Source organism: Saccostrea cucullata, unplaced genomic scaffold, assembly GCF_032062105.1.
Source record: "Saccostrea cucullata isolate Sc308-1 unplaced genomic scaffold, CSIRO_AGI_Scuc_v1 ctg6420, whole genome shotgun sequence".
Classification (NCBI taxonomy): domain Eukaryota; kingdom Metazoa; phylum Mollusca; class Bivalvia; order Ostreida; family Ostreidae; genus Saccostrea; species Saccostrea cuccullata.
The window spans coordinates 56915-77056 of NW_026938467.1; positions in this window are offsets into that span (position 1 = coordinate 56915).

Below are 20142 nucleotides of genomic sequence, written 5' to 3' on the forward strand. Positions count from 1 at the left end.
TTTGAGACTTACTTTTCAAAGGATGAAGTGAAATATACTGAAACGCAAAAGAAACACAACAAGCAGTAATCTACAAATGTTTCAATTTTCTATCTAATGATTTTCAAAAAAGAATACGGTAAGGCTAAACTCACTTTTCAGAACATCAGAGATTTGATAAAATTGTTAAATGCTTATCTTTTTTTAAGTTTTTAAGTAACATATGACTGTTAAAACACCCTCCTTCCAGCCATTCAATTACAACGTGCTAGAATTCCCGAAACAACAACTGCAGCTTAATTTCTGCGATACGATATGTTAATCAATATCGAATTCTGAGCGAAGGAATTTATTCTTTGCCATTTTTAAATGCCTGTTTTTCAGACGAGTTGGTCGAATTTTCTCTAACTTAGCGAATTGTAGTAACCCTTGGACGTCCTGTCCAAGGACTATCGTTTATGCATATGATACGTAAGATCCTGATGAGACGTAATGTAGTATATTTTTGCATCATCAACTCTCCATCACCTATACTTTAATTTGAGATTATCCAGCTATAGCAATGGAAATGCGTACTTTAGCCATTTTCAAGAAGCCTTACATGTAGCATCGTTACGGGAAACAAAAGGATATTTTATTTTTTGTAATATTGCTGTATTACTTAAGATGATCAGTACAAACCCTTAAAACCACATAATATTTCTGTTAGGCAGACTCAAACTTGACTTTCCGTTATGGTATGAAAATCATTCAACCGTTAAATTACCGATATTTACCAAATTGCAGGTATCCATAATTTTAAGCGCTGCATTTCATTTCCGGAAATCTGCATAGCATTACCGACATTTTTTTTATTTCATTTCCGACATTTTCTTATTTCATTTCCGACATAATTTTGTTTTCATTTCCGGAATTTACCTGATTTGAACATATTTTATTGTACTAAATATATACAATGGGATTGGGCACAAGTTCTAAAAATTTAAATCGCCCTCTCCCTACATGAGATATTATAACAGGATGGATTAGAAGTGTTCAACAGTTTGAACAAAATAGATTACAAGTAAATTAAATAAACTCTCATTGTGGACATACATGTACATATACTGCTACATTATTGTTTATACAAATAATCTTAAAAATGAGTACAATCAGTTAAATCTATCGGAATGCTGAATATAAGAATGTACAATAGAAAATAGATATTCATTTTCAGCAATACTGAGTGATGTATCCCCCCCCCCCGAGTAAAGTCTGAATGTCAATTGTCAATTAATAATGATAATTTCCATTCCTACGTCGACACGATATATCCTGGTGAGCTTGAGATAAAAGATACCACAGAGTCCGACACTTCTGCTTCATACTTGGATATTTTACTTGAAAAAGACACTAATGGTAATCTAACAACCAAGCTATATGATAAACGTGATGACTTTAACTTTTCTATCGTCAACTTCCCTTACTTATGCAGCAATATACCTTCATCACCTGCATACGGAGTATATATATCTCAGTTGATTCGATACGCAAGAGCATGCTCTACGTATGAACAATTTCTTAAACGAGGTAAATTATTGACAAGCAAGTTGATGAAACAAGAATATCAACAGTCTCGTTAAAAGTCATCATTTCGTAAATTCTATGGTAGATACAATGACCTTGTCAGCAAATACAATTTATCATTGAATGAAATGCTGACTAACGTTTTTCATACCAATTGTTAGTCCATTATTTATACACTGAATTGACGACGGATTTTTTCCGTTATTTCCTGATTATGACAAGGAGCACACGGCGGGTGTGACCGGTCGGCAGGGGATGCTCACTCCTCCATGGCACCTGATCCCACCTCTGATGTTTCGGAGGTCCGTGTTTGCTCTGCTCTTATTTTGTATATTGTTTAATGGACGTTGAGATTGAATACTGTTCGTTATTTCCATATCCTTCTGTCAACAATATGGACAATATTAAATCTCAAGAACTTATCGAAAAACTCTTTCCTGGCCTCGTTGTAGTTAGGGCACGAGAAAAAATATTGATGTGTATCTTCTACCTTACCGCAGGAGCATAGTGGACTAGATATTATATTACATCTATAAAGATCAGCGTTTAGCACACAGTTGTGCCGAAGCCGTGTATGCAGTATATTGTTGCGTCTTTTACCAAAATTAAAATAAGGCGGAGCTTCTGTTATTTTTTGTTTAATTTTACTTTTGAAAGCAGACAAAGAGCTCGAAAGTCTGGTATTTAGCGGTAAGGAATTCCACTCATTTATTACATTTGGTACAAATGATAATTTGTAAGTTTGCACTTTACATACAGGTATACTATAACTTTGTGAGTTTCTTGTTGTATATGCAGAAGCATTACATCGCATATCTGGTATAATCTCAGATAGGTAATCTGGTACTAAATCATTGTGAATTTTGTACATGGTATTTAATCTTTGGATCTTGCGTCTGTCGCTGAGTGGTTCCCAGGCTGTTTCAAAATACAAAGAGTCTCTAGAGGCAATCATAGTTAGTCCAGTAACAATCCGAGCTGCGTGTAGTTGCAATTTCTGCAATTTCTCTAATTTTTCAGAATCGATGGGTAGACAACCACCACATACACAATGTACAACTGAAGGGTACTCAAGTTGGGGATGGATAAATGAAGCATACATAAGTGAAAGGCCTTTTTTCGATTTATTTTAAACTTAGGTTTTTTTAAAAGACCTAATTTGTTGTATGCATTAGACAGCAAGATTTCAATGTGAGATGACCGACTTAAATTGTATGAAAAAGTTACCCCAAGATGCTTATGAGTTTGAACACATTCTAATTGGCTATCTTGGAAAAGGAGTTTTGGAAATTCTTTGTTTTTTTCTTGTGTTAAAAAATACAACATTAGTTTTAGAGGGATTAAATTTTTAGACCATTCTTCAAGAGATAAAAGATCCTTATTCAGATGACTTTCTATAGATTTGACACATTAAGATGCATACTGCAAACTGTTATCGTCAGCAAAAAGTCTAGAGAAGATTGACATCTTATCAGCTACATCATTCACATAAATTAAAAAAAAACAAAGGACCTAATACAGAGCCTTGTGGAACACCTGCAAAAAGGGATTCAGTAGGGGATACCAGGTTTTTGTATATCACTCTTTGCGTTCTGTTCTCTAAATAGCTTTTTAACCAACTATACATATCTTTCTTTACACCATATATGTTTAATTTAAATAAGAGTCCTTTGTGCCAGACACGGTCAAAGGCCTTAGATAAGTCACAAAAAGTCATACAGCAGGATTTGCCTTCATCAATATTTCTAACTATGTTATCATATGTTTCTAACAACTGATATACCGTAGAGTGACCAGGTAAGAAACCAGCCTGGAATTTACAAAAAATATTGTTAGAGTGAAAATAGTTGTACAAGTGTTTAAATACAACACGCTCCATCACTTTACTGACACAGCTTAAAAATGAAACTGATGAAAACTGGGTCAATAAGAGTATTCGAAGTGTAAGTAGTTCGTGTCGGTTCGCTGATTGTGTTTGTCAAGTGATAATTCAGCATGATGTCTTTAATGGGAAGTGTGCGAGTATTGTCAAGGAAATCAACATTCAAGTCACCTACAATTATAAATTTGTTGGAAATATGTGATACTTTTTCAACTAACCACAAAAATTTGTCCCAAAAGGATTTTTCGCTACTGGGTGGACGATATATACAACAAAATATTTCAGGTAGTTTCACTTATTTCTATCCAGACGCATTCGATTGACATGGGTTCAAGGTCAATGCGACGAATAACACGAAAACATGAAGAAACATAGATAATGATACCTCCACCATTAGAGTTTCTATCTTTGCGAAAAATTGTATCGTAACCTTCAATCAGAATGTCACTATTACAAATATTTGAGTCCAAGTGTGTTTCCGTGAAACATAGAATATCAAAATCCGTGATTAAGGTTGTTACATATTCAATCTTATGTCGTAAACTTCTGATGTTTAAATGAAAGAAGTCCAATGTGTGTATTTGATCATCTGTAGGTCCCTTATTTATTTCAATGTCCCCTGACAAAAGATGCAAGAAAAAAATAATTTGAAACCAAAATTGCAGATGCAGAAAATTTTGAAAAATACCACACATTTATTGTAGTTTAAACCATTTCTTGCTAGAATTTATCAAATATAAATATAGTTTTTTAACATCTAAACAAGGAAAGAACACTTTTGGATCGTACATCTGCTATTGCAGTAATAGTTGCCAATAGCGGCTCGATATTGCTCGATAGAATTACCTATCATTGGTTAAAAATATTGATACATTTTTCTTTAAAAATAGATTGTAGAGCCGCAAAGTATAATTTGTGAGACCAATATCGCAGATTGGGTGGAGCATACATACAAGACTGTGAACACATAAAAATGGAGAAAAAACAAACAAAAACAAAAGGAAATTGGGGTAAAAAGACAAAAAATAAAGTATAAAACAAAATGGAAATCTACGTGATTCAGTCATAAGTGACATATGTACAAAAGAGCGACTCATCACCATGAACAAAAAGAAACCAAATGACATAATCAAAGGAGAACAAGTGGGTGAATAGTGCTATATTTACATAAATGTAGTAATTTTAAATTACTGGTACATGCCTGACCAACTAAAACTCTAAAATTGAAAAATCAGAGTCAAGATTTTCAGAGCAGCAGAAACAGTAGAATTTGTCATGTAAATCTAATGATATTTACCGTAGTTGAGAATAAATGTACTCTAAATGTTGCATATATAAAAAATAAAAAAGCAAAAAGTTCTCTTGTTTTCAGAATTTATATTTACATGTGAAAAAAAAGAAAAGGAGGTTGATATAGTTGGTGTGATGAGATGTTGACAGGAACCTAGTAAAATGAAAGGAAGAACTTCCTTAAAATGATACTTGTGGGGAACAGTGTCTCATGGGGGGAGGGGGGGGGCATTTACAGAATACAAAAGATCCATTGCAAACCTAATTATTAATTATATGCCAAACACTATGTTTAAAGTTTTCCATTGTTGGATATTTATGTTTAAATCCAAGATAACTTACCCAAGAGGATGTGATTTTTTTTTAAACCAATGTAATTTTTCTCAAGTTTAAAGCAGTGTTTCATAAGTTTTAATGAAAAAATCAGAAGGGGGGGGGGGTAAATTTTTGACTATATTCAAAGATCTGTGGTTTGCAGTTGCCCATGAATTTAATAAATAATTATACAAAGTAACAAGTTGAAATGAGTAAAATATTTTGAATGTCCTGCTTGTTTTAGTTTCATTTCAGAATTTTTCAAGTTTGACCAAATCTTGAAAAAGTAAAAGCCACAAGGTTTTGCAATTATTTGACATAGCATCACAAAATGTATTATATTTTTGCAACATCATAAAGATGCAAATTTAAGATACCAAAAAATTTAGTTCAAATTCACATTTAACTCATTACACGTTTTATAAAAGAGTAAATAAGTGTAGTTTTGGGAATATTGTTATGTTAAACGCAGCCATTTTGGTTGAAAATCTGGTATTCCTGTCTCCATGGTAACAAATCTTGCATTCCTGTTTCCATAGTAATAGAGAATGGATAGGGAAAATTTTATTTCATATTAGTTTCAATCTAAGGAGATAGTTTCAGGAAACTTGAAACATGCCCTGGTTAGTCTACATGTACTTCAAAATTGTCAATTTTACGGAAAGGGGGGGGGGACATTTTGTGCAGGTGTTCACAGTTCTCCTATCTAAGAACATATTTACATGTATTAAGGCTCTTGGAAATGGGATGTGAATATTTTTACATGACACTTCTCCTAGATATGGACTAAATTTACTGTAAATGACATCAAAACAGGTAGAAAGGAACATTTCTTTTCTATATGAACTTAATGAAATGTGCATATGTTCCTTGAAATACGGAAATTTTGCAGATTTTTGGTAATTTTTCATCAGCTTTTTAAAAAAAAAATTTTAGGTGTCCCATAAATATTTTAATGTGTTTAAACTAACTTATGTACCATCTATACAATGCACTGTTTCCTGAATTTCAAATCAGTGTGCAAAGCATTAAAAAATCGCTTTGAAAAAGGGTCTAAAATGGCAATTTTCTCTATTTGGAAAAATGCCAAAATCCCCAAAGCTAAGCGTTGTTAAGCAATTATGTAGAATTGGAGTTTTTAAAAAATTATGTTGTTATACTAGAGAGGAATAATGGTAGTTTTGAAACAAAAGTAGATTTTCCCATTCTCTTGTTTCTTTTAAGCTCATTTTTATTCAGTAAAACCTACAAAATCACGTTTTTTAGTCAAATTTTAGGAAGAATTTACAGGGGAAACAATAGGTGCCGTTACCATGGCAACGAAACATTTTTTGAAATAAAAAACTATCAAACCATTAATGATATGACAATGTGAGTACACACAAAAAGTTTCAAAGAAATTGAAAATGTAGCGTGGCCAAGCAGTTTTGATGTTGTTTGATAATTACAGAGAATTGATATTAATAGCTACATATAATATAATATGAGAGGCATATATACGTAAATTGATATTTTGTGCCCTTGGGATTGTAAGTGGCAGTCTTGATGAATGTCTCGCATGTTTTAGTTATTCATAATTCATTTACCCATTAAGGAGATTTTCAATATCCTCGAATGAGCATACTTTGTAACGTTGCCCCTTCTTTTGAAAGTTAATGAAAATTCTCCCGTCGTAGGTCCAGAAACTGTGGACGATTTCTGAATGTTTTGCTTGTATGATTTTGGAAACTATGGCTTGTCTATACTTGGTCAAGTTTTCCGTCATTTTCACAGTCGTTTTCACGGGAATCGCATCGGAAAAAATCACTTTATTTCTGGTAGTACTTCAAATATCATGCAAGAAATCTAAATACATAATAGAATAACAGTTTAAAGATACATTTGAGAAAATTGTCGAAAAATATCGCTAATTATAGAAAATTAATGTGTTAAATTTTGGATTCAGCATGCTTTTGCTTCAATTTTTTTGTCGTGCTCCGTACCTCTCCATCAGCGATATCAACATACCGATAATTTTTGTAGAATTTTTTTAAACTACGGAAATTTTGACCAAAATCTATTCGAATCTATAAGATACGTATTTCTATGAAATTTAATAACTATATGACGTCTGTAAGAGTAAATAATAGCACAGTCCGCGTAATTTTTGAACGGCCCTCGCACAATTAACTTTTTCACCTCATTTAATGTGCACTAAAGTAAATGTGAGTGACCACACCATCCCAGACAATTGATGTACTCTAATCGAGTTTTTACTCCGCATTTATTATATACTGCTCTACACATGTACAGAACTTTATTTTTTCTGTTTTACATCAGCGCAGAGTAAACACTGAGTCAATCACTAGAACTTTATTTTAGGTAGTTTCCTGCATTTTCCATTTTCACAGTTGTTTCATTCATTTGATAAAATTACAAAAACTCGGAAACTGGATTTCAATGGGTTATTTTTTATTTGTCTTCCTTTAACATTTTCATAGGTAAAGTTTTCAAATCTGTTACTTAACCTACTATCTGAAAAATGTCTGAAATGAAAACAAAAAAAAGAAAATGTCGGAAATGAAAAGTTGATACCGGTAATTACTAAAAAATTTTGGAAATGAAATGCAGCCATTTTAAGATACAAAATTCTTTACATTACATAATCATTTCTCCCTAAATTAGGGTGTTGCATTTCTTTTGCATTTCAGTACATATCTAATATCTGTGTATTTATTAGTCCCCTGCCGGTTAAACCGGAGGAGATTATAGGTTTCCTCTGAGTCTGTCAGTTCGTCTGTCTGTTCGTCTGTCCGTCTAGCTGTCCCTCCGTCTCTCTGTCAGTCTGTTCGACTTTGTTTTCCGCACTTATTTTCTACACGCTTGCCGATATCCAGCTGATTCTCAAAATGTCACTGTGTCTTGATAAGTTACAGAGAAAGTTTGAATGTCAATCTGCTTCACTGATTTTTGACTGAATTATTGCATTTTACTTTTGTATAAACGGGATTATTATAGGGTACGTGATGCACTAAATTAATGTTCAAAACGAGTTTGTATCCTAAAGAGAAAAGGGAAATTCGGTAGGGGACATATACTGCTTTTGCAATACTCTCAGAATATTTGTTTCTTTAGATAGATATTGTAAATGTAATTTTCATCACTGGGTTGTAATATCATGGAATCATTATTAACATTTTCTTGAAAATCATCTGGTTTAAAAAAAAACACCGATGTAATGGATTATTATTTTGGGGACTTAATTAAACAAATTTCAAATCCGCTTTACATTACAAATTTCAGCGGAATATACATATACGGCAAATTAAATTTTAAAAAGCACGTTCATAGTAAATAAAAGACCCCACAAGTAGTGAGATTACATTGCAATTTAAAAATGATTATCTTTCAAAGTTGTAACTAAAAAGTCTTTTAAATTGTTAAAGCTGTCCAGGATTCTACAACAGCACATGGGATAATATTTTTAAACTTTCTTCTGGGGTAAAAAAAAACATACTATACTGTTAATACGTGTTTTAAAGATAACAATTTTGTGTAAATAATTTGTAATATTGTTTTCAAATAGAGCTTCTTTTACATCTTACTTCTTTTCAAACCTTTTATCTCATAAATTTGCATTTAATTATAGGATTCTCAAGAGGAAGACTTCCACAGGTTTCTTGTGGTGGAATACGCTCTATGAAAGAAGCACAAGATCGATTGAGTCAAAGAACTTTGAAATGCGGCATGATGTCTGGATTAACTCTTGGAGAATTGCATGGAGGTGAAGCCCATGTCAAATTAAGAAGTATATCTCCCACAGGTGAACGATTTTCTACCATGTATAAGTCGCAACTTGAAATACAAAAAATAATGACGACACCTTTCTCAACAAATGGAGACTCCGGGGCTCTGGTGTTCCAGTTTAAGGATCCCAGTGATTTAAAGTGTATAGGTATGATTGTTGGTGGGGATGGGAATGTATCAATTGCCACTCCAATTGCGTCTGTCCTTGAAGCACTGAGTGTGACACTCAAAGATTTTTAATTCAAAATAAAATGAACAAAAAGATTTATTGAAAAGCATTCCGACTTCATTTTAATGAACTTTTAAATCGAACATTCAAATATGACAATTATTATAATAATTTTTTGAAAAGGGAAAATTGTCTTCTAGGGACAGTCACAGTAGGAAAATTTTTTCAACTTCAAATTCATTTCGTTTCAGTTTATTTTAATTTGCTTTTTAATTTTAGATTGTCTAGAAAGAATAAAATTTGATCTCATTTATATCAGGTCTACTAGTAGATAGAATGTATTTGTCAAGAGTTTACTCATAAAAGCAAGACGATCAAGTCGTTAAAAAGAATTTGAATGAGTTTTGCATTGAATAAGGTTACACGAAAGCGTCTTTATATAGTGGTAATACAAGTTAATCAAATCTTGATTTGAATACAAGAGGATACTCGTTCAGTTTTATAAGTATATATATGTTTAAGTTTACCAAAGATGACGATTGTGTAAAATCTATATTCTTGCCAATGTGACAAAAAATGTAGATATATGTTCAAGCATCATTTAACTTTTTTATTTTAAGTGGAGGAGAGGGGGATAATTGACAAGGTATAAGAAAAAAACTTGAATGAGAAATTTTGACATGCCAAAAAAAAAACTCAAATTCAAAGTCAAAGAAAATATTTTGTGAGGGTGAAAGTCAAGAATTCCGAATTTTTTGTACAACAGAATATTATTTGAATACTCTATAACGGAAGGGTTTCAAAATATTGACCATACTGCAACTAAAAGTAGGTAGAAGCAGGGGCAACATACGTTTCAATGAAAATTTCTATTCTAACTTAACAGTAAATTTTATAATTTGAAAAATGTATTTTCACCACTCTCTTCCAGACTACTTGTCTGTTAATCAATATTTTTTCTGAATGTATCAATTTTGAAATGGTTGGATTTTTAATGTTTTTTACATGTAAATGTGTCTAAGGGACAGTAAGGAAATATTTCTGTGCCTTATGTAAATTAATGAAAATGTCAAACATGCAAGTATCAGGTTCTGTATTTAGAATTTTTATGTTGTATTAAAAGAATGGTTTCAATTCCCATGTACGAGGAATTTTCAAAATGTTCGTGGACTGATGCCATAAATAAATACAATGTAGCCTTTGCTCACAGAATTTTGTAAGGAATATAATACAACAAAAGTCGAAGAAGAGTTGACAATTACACTCATGTAGAAAAAAAGTCATCTTATAGATTACTAAGTTATTTGCAGGCTGATAACAGGAAGTAAGGAAATTTAATTCGTTGTTCAAAATCCTGCAGTTAATTTGAGACTAGAATTAGATATCATGGGATTACCCTGCCCCCTTATTTTTTTAAACCCTGTAAAATATCAAGAGGATGGGGGAACAGGGCGTGCAGCGTGTAGGTAGCCTCAGATATAAAGAAATCATATTCAATTTGTAAATTGAGTATTTCGATTAAGTTCTCATTATTTAAATTTATTAAATGTATTAGAAACAAAACTTTTTTTTTTTTTTTTTTTTTTTTTTGAGAAAATATTTCATGAAAAAATATATCTTTTTATAAAAATATAAGATGGTATTCGTTGGATTTGAGCTCTGGCAATAAAAATTCGTAGTATTATACTGCTTTGAGACTAACGCACTAACCAATATGCTACATGGCTTACAATGAATTAGTGCACTTAGTTAAACCATGTTTGTGACATGAACCTTGACGTAATGGACTTCAAGTATTTCTCGGAAAGATGCGAATTGTATACCATCAAAGTGTACTTTTTAGGTATAAAGGGTCTTTGCTCCGTGTTTTCGTAAACCGAAAATGTACATTCAATTTCAAGACATTAGCTACTTCCTTTTAAGGTTCATTGATACTCTGATAAGAGAGATAACTTTAAATGAAATACATGTAAATGTCTATTATTCCTTTATAGATTTGTCAAGTTGGAGTTTCTTTTTTGTTCAATTTTTACCCACAAGCTATGCAATAATTGTTTGTATTTTACTTATAAACATGATAAAATACATTTCTTTAGGAAAATCAGTGAGCAGTGGGTTTTTGAAACTTAATACTAGCTTGTACTCTGTTATAGCTCATACTGTATTCAATTATATGTTCTTTTTCAATTTCAATAGAAAAATGCAAAATTTATTAGTTAAGTTGCCAGGACATTTTGTGTAAACATAATATTTCCACACCTTATGTATGGGCCTAGCATTTTATACAAAAGACTGTATTCAGAACTTGAGAATCAATTAAATGTATTGATTAAATCACAAATTTTTTTATAGGTATAGTCTATGTTTAAAGTTAGAGTGCATCACTTTTATTTAATTTAAATTAAAAATTCCATATTCATTAAAAGACATCTTCTTTTAATATTTAATCAAGTTTATTACTACATTGTATATACAACGGTACATTTATGCATATTTTACTGGAAATATTATCAGCGCAACTTACCATTATTCTTAAAATATATCCACAACCTATATTGTTATCTTGTCATACTTCCTTGCCAATTCACCTCAAAGCACACGTCGTTCTTATCGTGTTTTTGTAGAAGTAATGTGGTTTGTAATTCACCATGTCCTTGGCGACATGATATTTGTTAATTAGGGTATAATATAATATTACACTATGGGGAAAATTATTATCTCTTAAGAGAGCTGATTGGGGTAAACCAAAATTCAATAAAACAAAAAATATTTCAGTTAAAATGTGACGCTGAGTACTGGTGAACGACCACGATTTAGTGCAACAAAAATTCGACGTTTTAGCACACCCGAGCTAAAGCTCAAATTAGCTTTTCTGATCAAATTTTGTTTGTCGTCTACCTGTCTATAAACTTTTCACATTTTTGACTTTGCAACTCTTTCTCAAGAACCAAAGGGCCAATTTTAAATAAATTTCATAAAAGCATTCTTGATCTTAGCCGATTTTTTTCAAATGAAAGGCTACGTCCTCTTATAAAGGGAGATAATCAAGAATAAGTGAAAATTCCAAATCAATCTTTTAAAAATATTCTTCTTAATAACCTCACTGAATCAGATTTAATGAAACTCTCCATTATATAGAATAGATCAATCATGATCCCCGGGGGTAGAATGGGATCACAATGGATGACCAAAGCCTTAAAAATCTTCTCAACTCCTTTTTATATAAAATCATCTTTAGGTAGTGTAGATTCAAGTATGTTAAAATCATGACCCCTAGGGATAGGGTAGGTTTATAATTGGCGATCAATATAGATATTCGGGTGAGCGTTGTGACCCATGCACTTCTTGTTCCATCGCTTGGTTTTATTTTTGTAAATAGAATTTAACATAGAATTTTTGTTGTTTTTTTTTCAGTTTTTTGTAATACTTTCATTCTATTTAGTATTAGTTTTAATTGTGTGACTTTTCTGTTCAGTGCAAGGTCAGATGTTCATAACTTTGAATTCAGCAATAATTATGTATTCGATCACTTTTGAGCAAAAAAAAAATTCAGTATCAACTGATCTAATATTTCATAATGTGGTTAGTGTTGCTCAAAGATAACAATATGATAAATTTGATAAATTTGACTTTGTAACACATTTGAGATTGTAAGAAAAATCTAATGTATAAAGTGTGGAATTCTGAATTCAGCAAAAGTTAATTTTGTTAGAGTTATGAGACACTGATCACACGCTGATCACATGTGGTAATGTCACATGGTTCCAAGAAGGTCGACAAGTTTTAGTTTTCTTTTTGAAGAATAAAGGAAAACGATTTAACGAATAAAGGAAAACGATTTAACGAATAAAGGAAAACGATTATGGGGAATATGATGGCACTGCATGCTCTGATAACCTCAGTAGTTGTTTCTTCAATATATTTTTATAAACTTTTAACTTGACTCCCTTTGAAGTACGCATGCTTAATCATTATATATGTATATTGTATACAGGGAAATTTTCGCCCCGAAATGCAAATAAAACAGCATTATTTCTTAACTGAGTCATTATCAAAAATCGCCAAAATTTTGGTCACAAGCCGATAAAAAAGTATATGAAGTAAAAGTTATATAAATTTTCATATCACTATTTAGAATACATTATTCTGTAGTTGGCAGAATATTAATTTTATAGCTGTGTGATATATTTAAAGAAAAAATGCATTGATAATAGCTCAAATTAGCACATTTTGTGATGTCACACACTCCTTTCCATGGAATTAACAAGTGTTTTATGGCATGTGTTGTTCATTTTCTTTTCATTTTTTTTCTTGCATGCCTTAAACTATTCATAATAAATGTCATAAAAACACTAAAATTGTCTTAAATAAGCTCATCTTGTAAATATGAAGACTAAAAGGTTTGTCCCACAAGTTTTTGTCTCTCCTGTTACGCCAATGAAAATCAAGAAAATAGAAATATTTAGAATTAACTTTTCTGGGTTTCATACTTACCATTAGCCTTGGTTACATTTCCATGTTACTAGGTTGTTAATGTAATTTTTTTAAAATTTGATAAGTTTGAATAAAATGTCCAAAATATAACTACGATTTATACAGTAGAAAAAAATGACGTCCGTACTGTTACATTGAAATAAAGCTTAAACAATGGAGTGAAACAATTTTAACTTCTTTTACAAAATAACGTAAACATTTTGCTTCAAACTTACTGCATCATCAGCTTGTATGGTAAGCAATAAGGAAAAAAATGACCAAATATAGAGCAATTGTCTACCCTGTTATATATCCATCCTGTTACATGTTAATTTGTAACAGTAAAGACAATTTTTGTAACAGGAAAGACTAACATTAAATAAAATCTCATCATTAACCAAGAAATTTATTGCATGATTTTTATTAAAATTGAAGTAAGTAACACAAATACACCTTGAGTAAGGATTCATTGTTTCTAATTGTTAATTGAAACATAAAATGTGATTTTGTAACAGGAAAGACATAGCATATTGTAACAGTACGGACAAATTTTGCTAAATCAGGACAAAAAATGGGCTTTTATTAATTTGTCAGATTTAATATTATTTTCATTTTATTACTTTGTAGTAATTATTTTATTTTTTATTTTTTTTCAACTATGAAAAGATAATTTTTGATATTAAAGGACTTCTAAATATGATTCTGTAACAGGAAAGCCAGGCATTGCTATAAAATAAACAATTTTTGAGAACTTTTTTCTTATTAGCACAGTATAATATAAATTCAATATATGATTTTTTATTTATTAATTCAGTTTAACAGGAAGAACACAATAAATTATGGTTCTTAGCTATAGGCAGTATATATTTTTCCATCTCTAAAAAAAAGTTTCACTCAGGTTAAGGGATTTGTTACTGCCCTGTTTAGGTTGGAATTTAGGCCCAATTCCTGAGGGTCATTCGTCTCGTGAGGTTAAACCCAGGGTCATGAAACCCAAACCATGGTATAATTTACAATACACCACAAAACAGTCAAAATTGTATGGTTTATCTATTATTACTGACCATGGCTTTGCTACATGTAATGAGAAGATTTTTAAAGATTTTTCATAATTATTTGTACCCCCAATATAACTCTAAATTAATCAATAGATGCCAAACCCTACACAAGTGATCATGATTTGAACAAATTAGAATGTGCACTAAGTATAAATGCCTTTATTTATATTTGACCGATCGATTGATTGATTGATTATATTACTGTTTAACGTCCTTATCAAGGGTTTGCTGTTCCTGAAAAGAGATTTCTTGATATGTGTCTCAACTTACGCCAGTAATATTTTGATCATTCATAATGCCATACCCTACCTTAGGGGTTCATGATTCGAACAAACTTTAATCTACACTGTCATGAAGCTTTATATTTAAATTTTATCTTTTCTGGTCTTTTTTAAATGACCTGGCAAAGAATTTTATTCTTTCTTAATTATCTATTGGAAGTCATAAGATATTCTGTGCTAAATATAGTTAAAATGACCAAGATAAAAAAATGTGAGAAGTTTAAGAAAACAGTAACAATTAAGTTAACACCAACAAACAAAACACAAATCTCAATCAGAAAAGCTCATCTGAGCATTTGGCTCAAATACGGTAAGCTATACTAAACATCATGAGTGTTTCTGGTTTTTTTTTCTTTTCGTTTGTTTGTTTGTTTGTTTTTGTTTTGTTGAAAATTGCCATGTGATTTAATTTCCCAATCAGTGATAAAATGAAATTAAACTCCCAATTTTGATGACCTAGCTAGGACCCATTTCCAAATTGCAGTGGAAAATTCTCAAGTTAATCAAACAACTTGCCAGAAAAATATACTCTTTTGAACTACCAGGTAATAATTTATGTTTCTATATTTAGAAAAACAGTGAAAAAAGAAAGTTTTCTTCTAAAGAAAGGTAAAAGAAAATATACAGGCAAAAGGAGGATGGCTCTCTAAATCCTTGTTTTTCTTTTAAATGGAGGTTAAATATTTTTTTTCAGACTCTAGTGTCTTTCAGTGTCCTTCCTTTATGTTGTACACGCCAATATTTGCATAGGGAAGCAATTTTCTTAATGTAAATCCTATTTTGTTTTACATTTTACTTGTAATTCAGCAATTATTCTATGTTATTATCTAATTAACATGTAACATTGTTTTGTACTATTACAATACTGTGTATTTTGGAAAAGTCTCTCCTGTAACAGTCATACATATTCATTATTTTCATACTGTATTTGTTCCTATCTTAACTTTAACGTAAAGTTTAATCATTATTTGGGAACACCAGCATAAATTTTCAGGATTAATTAAATTATGTGTTTAACAAAATAAGGAATTTGATGTAGATACACAGAAATTTCTCTCCTGTTGCATGTTCTGTTCTTTCCTGTTACACTTTTTAACTGAGAACCCCAAAAACCTTTCAAAGTCATATTTTTCTGGAATTGCTTTAGTTACTCTATATTTTTATAATATATTAACAGATTTCAGACTGAAACTGATTCAATATTTACTTTCCAATCATTTCTAAACTAGAATTTAGGATTCTGTTAGAGGAGAGACATGTCTATTGCAAAGTACTGTCTTACTGTTACGGGCCTGTCTTTCCTGTTACATGAACTATAATTATGAAAATATGTGGTTTATATGTAATTGTAACAAGATTGGATCTACATGCATGCATAAAATGCCATTTCTTATCAAATGTGTGAATGTGGTTTTTTATACTAACTTTTACGACTGTAAAATTGTGAAAATATTGACCAAAATGATGTTCAGATTTGAAAATTGTCTCTAAAATAATTGAAAAAATTATTTTGCTCCTGTTTCATTGAAAAAATATAACTGATTTTTTATTTGCCATGCTTTCACAAACTAGGCTTAACTAAATTTATAATTATTTTTCCACCTCTTAATAGTAAAACTTGCATTATTGTGTCTGTAACAGGAAGGACAAAATTTTAGGTGAACCAGTATTTTGATTTCTTCTTACTCTGAAATCAAATAATTTCCAGGTGGGAGTTTAGTGTTTTTGTGTTCTTCAGATATGTGTTTTGTAGTAACGATAAAAAAAAATTAATTCTAAATGCAAGAAATTTGTTGATTTTTCCAATATTTTTTTCTGCGGTTTTTGATAATGACTCAACTATGAAGTTTGTTTGGGCAAATTTAAAACGGGGGATATTGTTTGCAAGTGCAAAAGGGGGTGAAAATAACCCTGTGCATACAGTATGTATAATTATGTTATATTAATTATATTGGAAGATTATTTTATTTCATATTCAAAGTTAACGCAACTGAACCATAATATTAGAAAATATCAAAAAGTTATATGCTATAGATAGTAACTTTGCTTTTCAGGCTGTATTGTTATTTTTTTATTGCTACTTGTTTAAAGTTGCAGTTTCTTCAGAATAAATTGATTTCATAAATTTTAATAACTTGTTTTCCTTCAAGTCATGACCAAGAAGCCATTGGAATGAAAGGCTGAATTCAAGTACTCATGAACGGGTTAGCCCGATGAAATTCCTAAAACACAATACAAACAAGATATGTTTGTGAAACACTATGCGCCCGGCGGCACAAAGTTCGGAAAAAGCTATTTTTAGCGTAAAGGTCAAGGTCATAAGGTCATTGACATTGGTGTCATTTGAAAGAATCTGATTAGTGGAGTATGCAAACCAAATATGAAGTCTCTATCTCTCATGGTTCAAAAGTTATGGTTAACGTTCAAAAAAGCTATTTTTAGCATAAAGGTCACAGTCAATGTCACGACCATGTTGTCATTTAAAAGAATCTTATGAGTGAAGTAAGCATACCAAATATAAAGTCTCTATCTATCATGGTTCAAAAGGTATGGTGAAGGTTAAAGTTTGAAGACAAAAAAGCTATTCTAGCATATAGGTCACAGTTGAGGTCACAAGGTCAATGAGGTTGGTATCATTGGAAAGAGTTTTATTAGTGGAGTATTCAAACTAAACATAAAGTCTCTATCTTTCATGGTTCAAAAGTGACGGCGAAGGTTAAAGTTTGCAGAAAAAAGCTATTTTTAGCATAAAGTTCACAGTAAAGGTCACAAGGTCATTGACTTTGGTGTCATTTGAAAGAGCTTTATTAGTGGAGTATGCATACCAAATATTAAGTCCCTGTCTCTTATGGTTCAAAAGTTATGGCTAAGGTTAAAGTTTGCAGACAAACAGACAGAAAGACAGACAGGACAAAAAAAATATATTCCCCGGATCTATCGATCTGGACGCATAAAAATATCTAAAGTACCAACAAGATGTGTTTGTGATACTGATGCCTGCGTTTGGCAACTTACATGTATAGCAAATGTTAAACTTAATTGTCACAAGAATAACGCCCCAACTGTTCAAAAGTTATGGTCAAGGTTAAAGTTAATTAAAATTTTGGAAAACTGGAACAGACTCCAACGTCAAAAGGCAATTTGGTGGCAAACGAAAAGAAAGGTCCTGTGACAAAGAATACGCGTGTGAAATATAAAAACCATAGCCTCAACCATTCAAAAATTATTGGAAAAGTTAAATTAGAGTTTTTGCGGATAAAAAGACAAAGAGATTAACAGACAGACAGACGGACGAACAAAGCAAGTTTGAATATTTTAACTAGTGTTTGTTTGATTGTGAAGAATGTGATTGCAAGGCGTCACGTGATCGACTCATTTGGTGTTTAGAAAAAGAATGTTTACTGTACCCATTTTTTTGGAATAAGGAGCTTATTACGATTGCGTTCATGACAAAAGGGTGGGGTTTTTTTCAAAGAAAGAATGATAAAGGTTTTGACAATGCATTGAGAGTGTTGGTGAGCGTTCACGTAGATTTTTTCTCCACGACATGTTTTACGATTTGAAACGTCTAACTAATGTGGATCTCTGAACATTGACGTTGATTCATCAATAAAGTTAACAATAAATTTAATATGTAATTATCTGGATCTTTCTGTCATCTATAGAATTCAATAGATATTAGAATTTAATTCAAGATCGTTTTTACCATAGGGTGCACATCTTTGTATGGATCATATGTATTGATTTCTTGGGTGATTTGAAAGTAAATATGGATGAGCAGATGAACGAAGGATATGGGGATAACGAACAGTATTCAATATCAAAGTCCATAAAACAGTACAAAATAGAACAGATCGAGCAAACACGGACCTCCGAAACATCAGATGTGGGATCAGGTGCCATGGAGGAGCAAGCATCCCCAGCTGACCGGTCACACCCGACGTGTGCTCATTGTCATGATCGTGAAATAACGGAAAAATCCGTCGTCAATTCAGGGAATAAATAATGGACTAACAATTGGTATGAAAAACGTCAGTCAGCATTTCACTCAATGATAAATTGTATTTTCTGACAAGGTCATTGTATCGACCATAGAACTTACGAAATGATGACTTAAAACGAGACTGCTGATATTTTTGTTTCATCAACTTGCTTTAATTTACCTCGTTTAAGAAATCGCTCATACGTAGAGCATGCTCTTGCGTATCGAATCAACTGAGATATATACACTCCGTATGCAGGTGATGAAGGTATATTGCTGCATAAGATTAAGTAAGGGAATTTGACGACAGAAAAGATTAAGTCGTCACGTTTATAATTTACCTTGGTTGTTAGGTTACCATCAACGTCTTTTTCAAATGAAATATCCAAGTATGAAATAGATGTGTCAGACTCTGTGGTATCTTCGATCTCAAGCTCTCCTGGATATATCGAATCGACGAAGGAATGGAAATTACCATTGTTAATTGACAATGCGTCGTCGATATATCTGAAGGTCGAGTTGAAGGCCACAGTTGAGTTGAATCTATGCTACCTGAAGATGCTTTCATATATCTATGACCAACCTTGGCTTTGCTGTTTTTGAGAATATTTTTAAACTCTGATTTCCCACCCTACACAGAGGGGTCATGATTTGTACAACTTTGAACCTATGCTACCTGAGGATGCTTTCATATAACTATGACCAATCATGGCTTTGCTGTTTTCAGAGGAAGATTTGAAAAAAAAATCCATATGTATTCCTGTTAAACTTTGATCCCCCATTGTGACCCCACCCTATCCCCAGGGTCATTATTTGAACAAACTTGAATCTACACTACCTGAGGATGCTTCAACAGGAGTTTCATCTTTCCTGGCCCAGTCATTCTGGAGAAGAATTTTAAAATATGCCATTAATTTTTCACCCATTCATAATTATCTCCACTTGGAAGAGTGTGGTCCTTCATTTGTACAAATTTGAATCCCCTTCACCTGAGGATATTTGGTTAAAATTGGCCCAGTGGTTCTTGAGAAGAAGATGAAATCGTGAAAAGTTTACAGCAACGCCAACGACAACGACAGACAATGGACAAATTTCGATCAGAAAAGCTAACTTGAGCTTTCTGCTCAGGTGAGCTAAAAGACTGTACACATAACAGTTGTGCTTAATGTCGTCTGATACGGAGCGTTTATCATTCAAAGCCACCTGTTCACTGTACACATACATGTATGACTTGTTTGTACTTCTTGCTTGCTCCATAATTTTGAGAAGTAAATTGACAAGGGAAAATTCCATTTGAGTAGTAAAGAGGATAGCATACTTAAACTCTTGTATTCAAGATGATAACATGTACTTGTTATAAA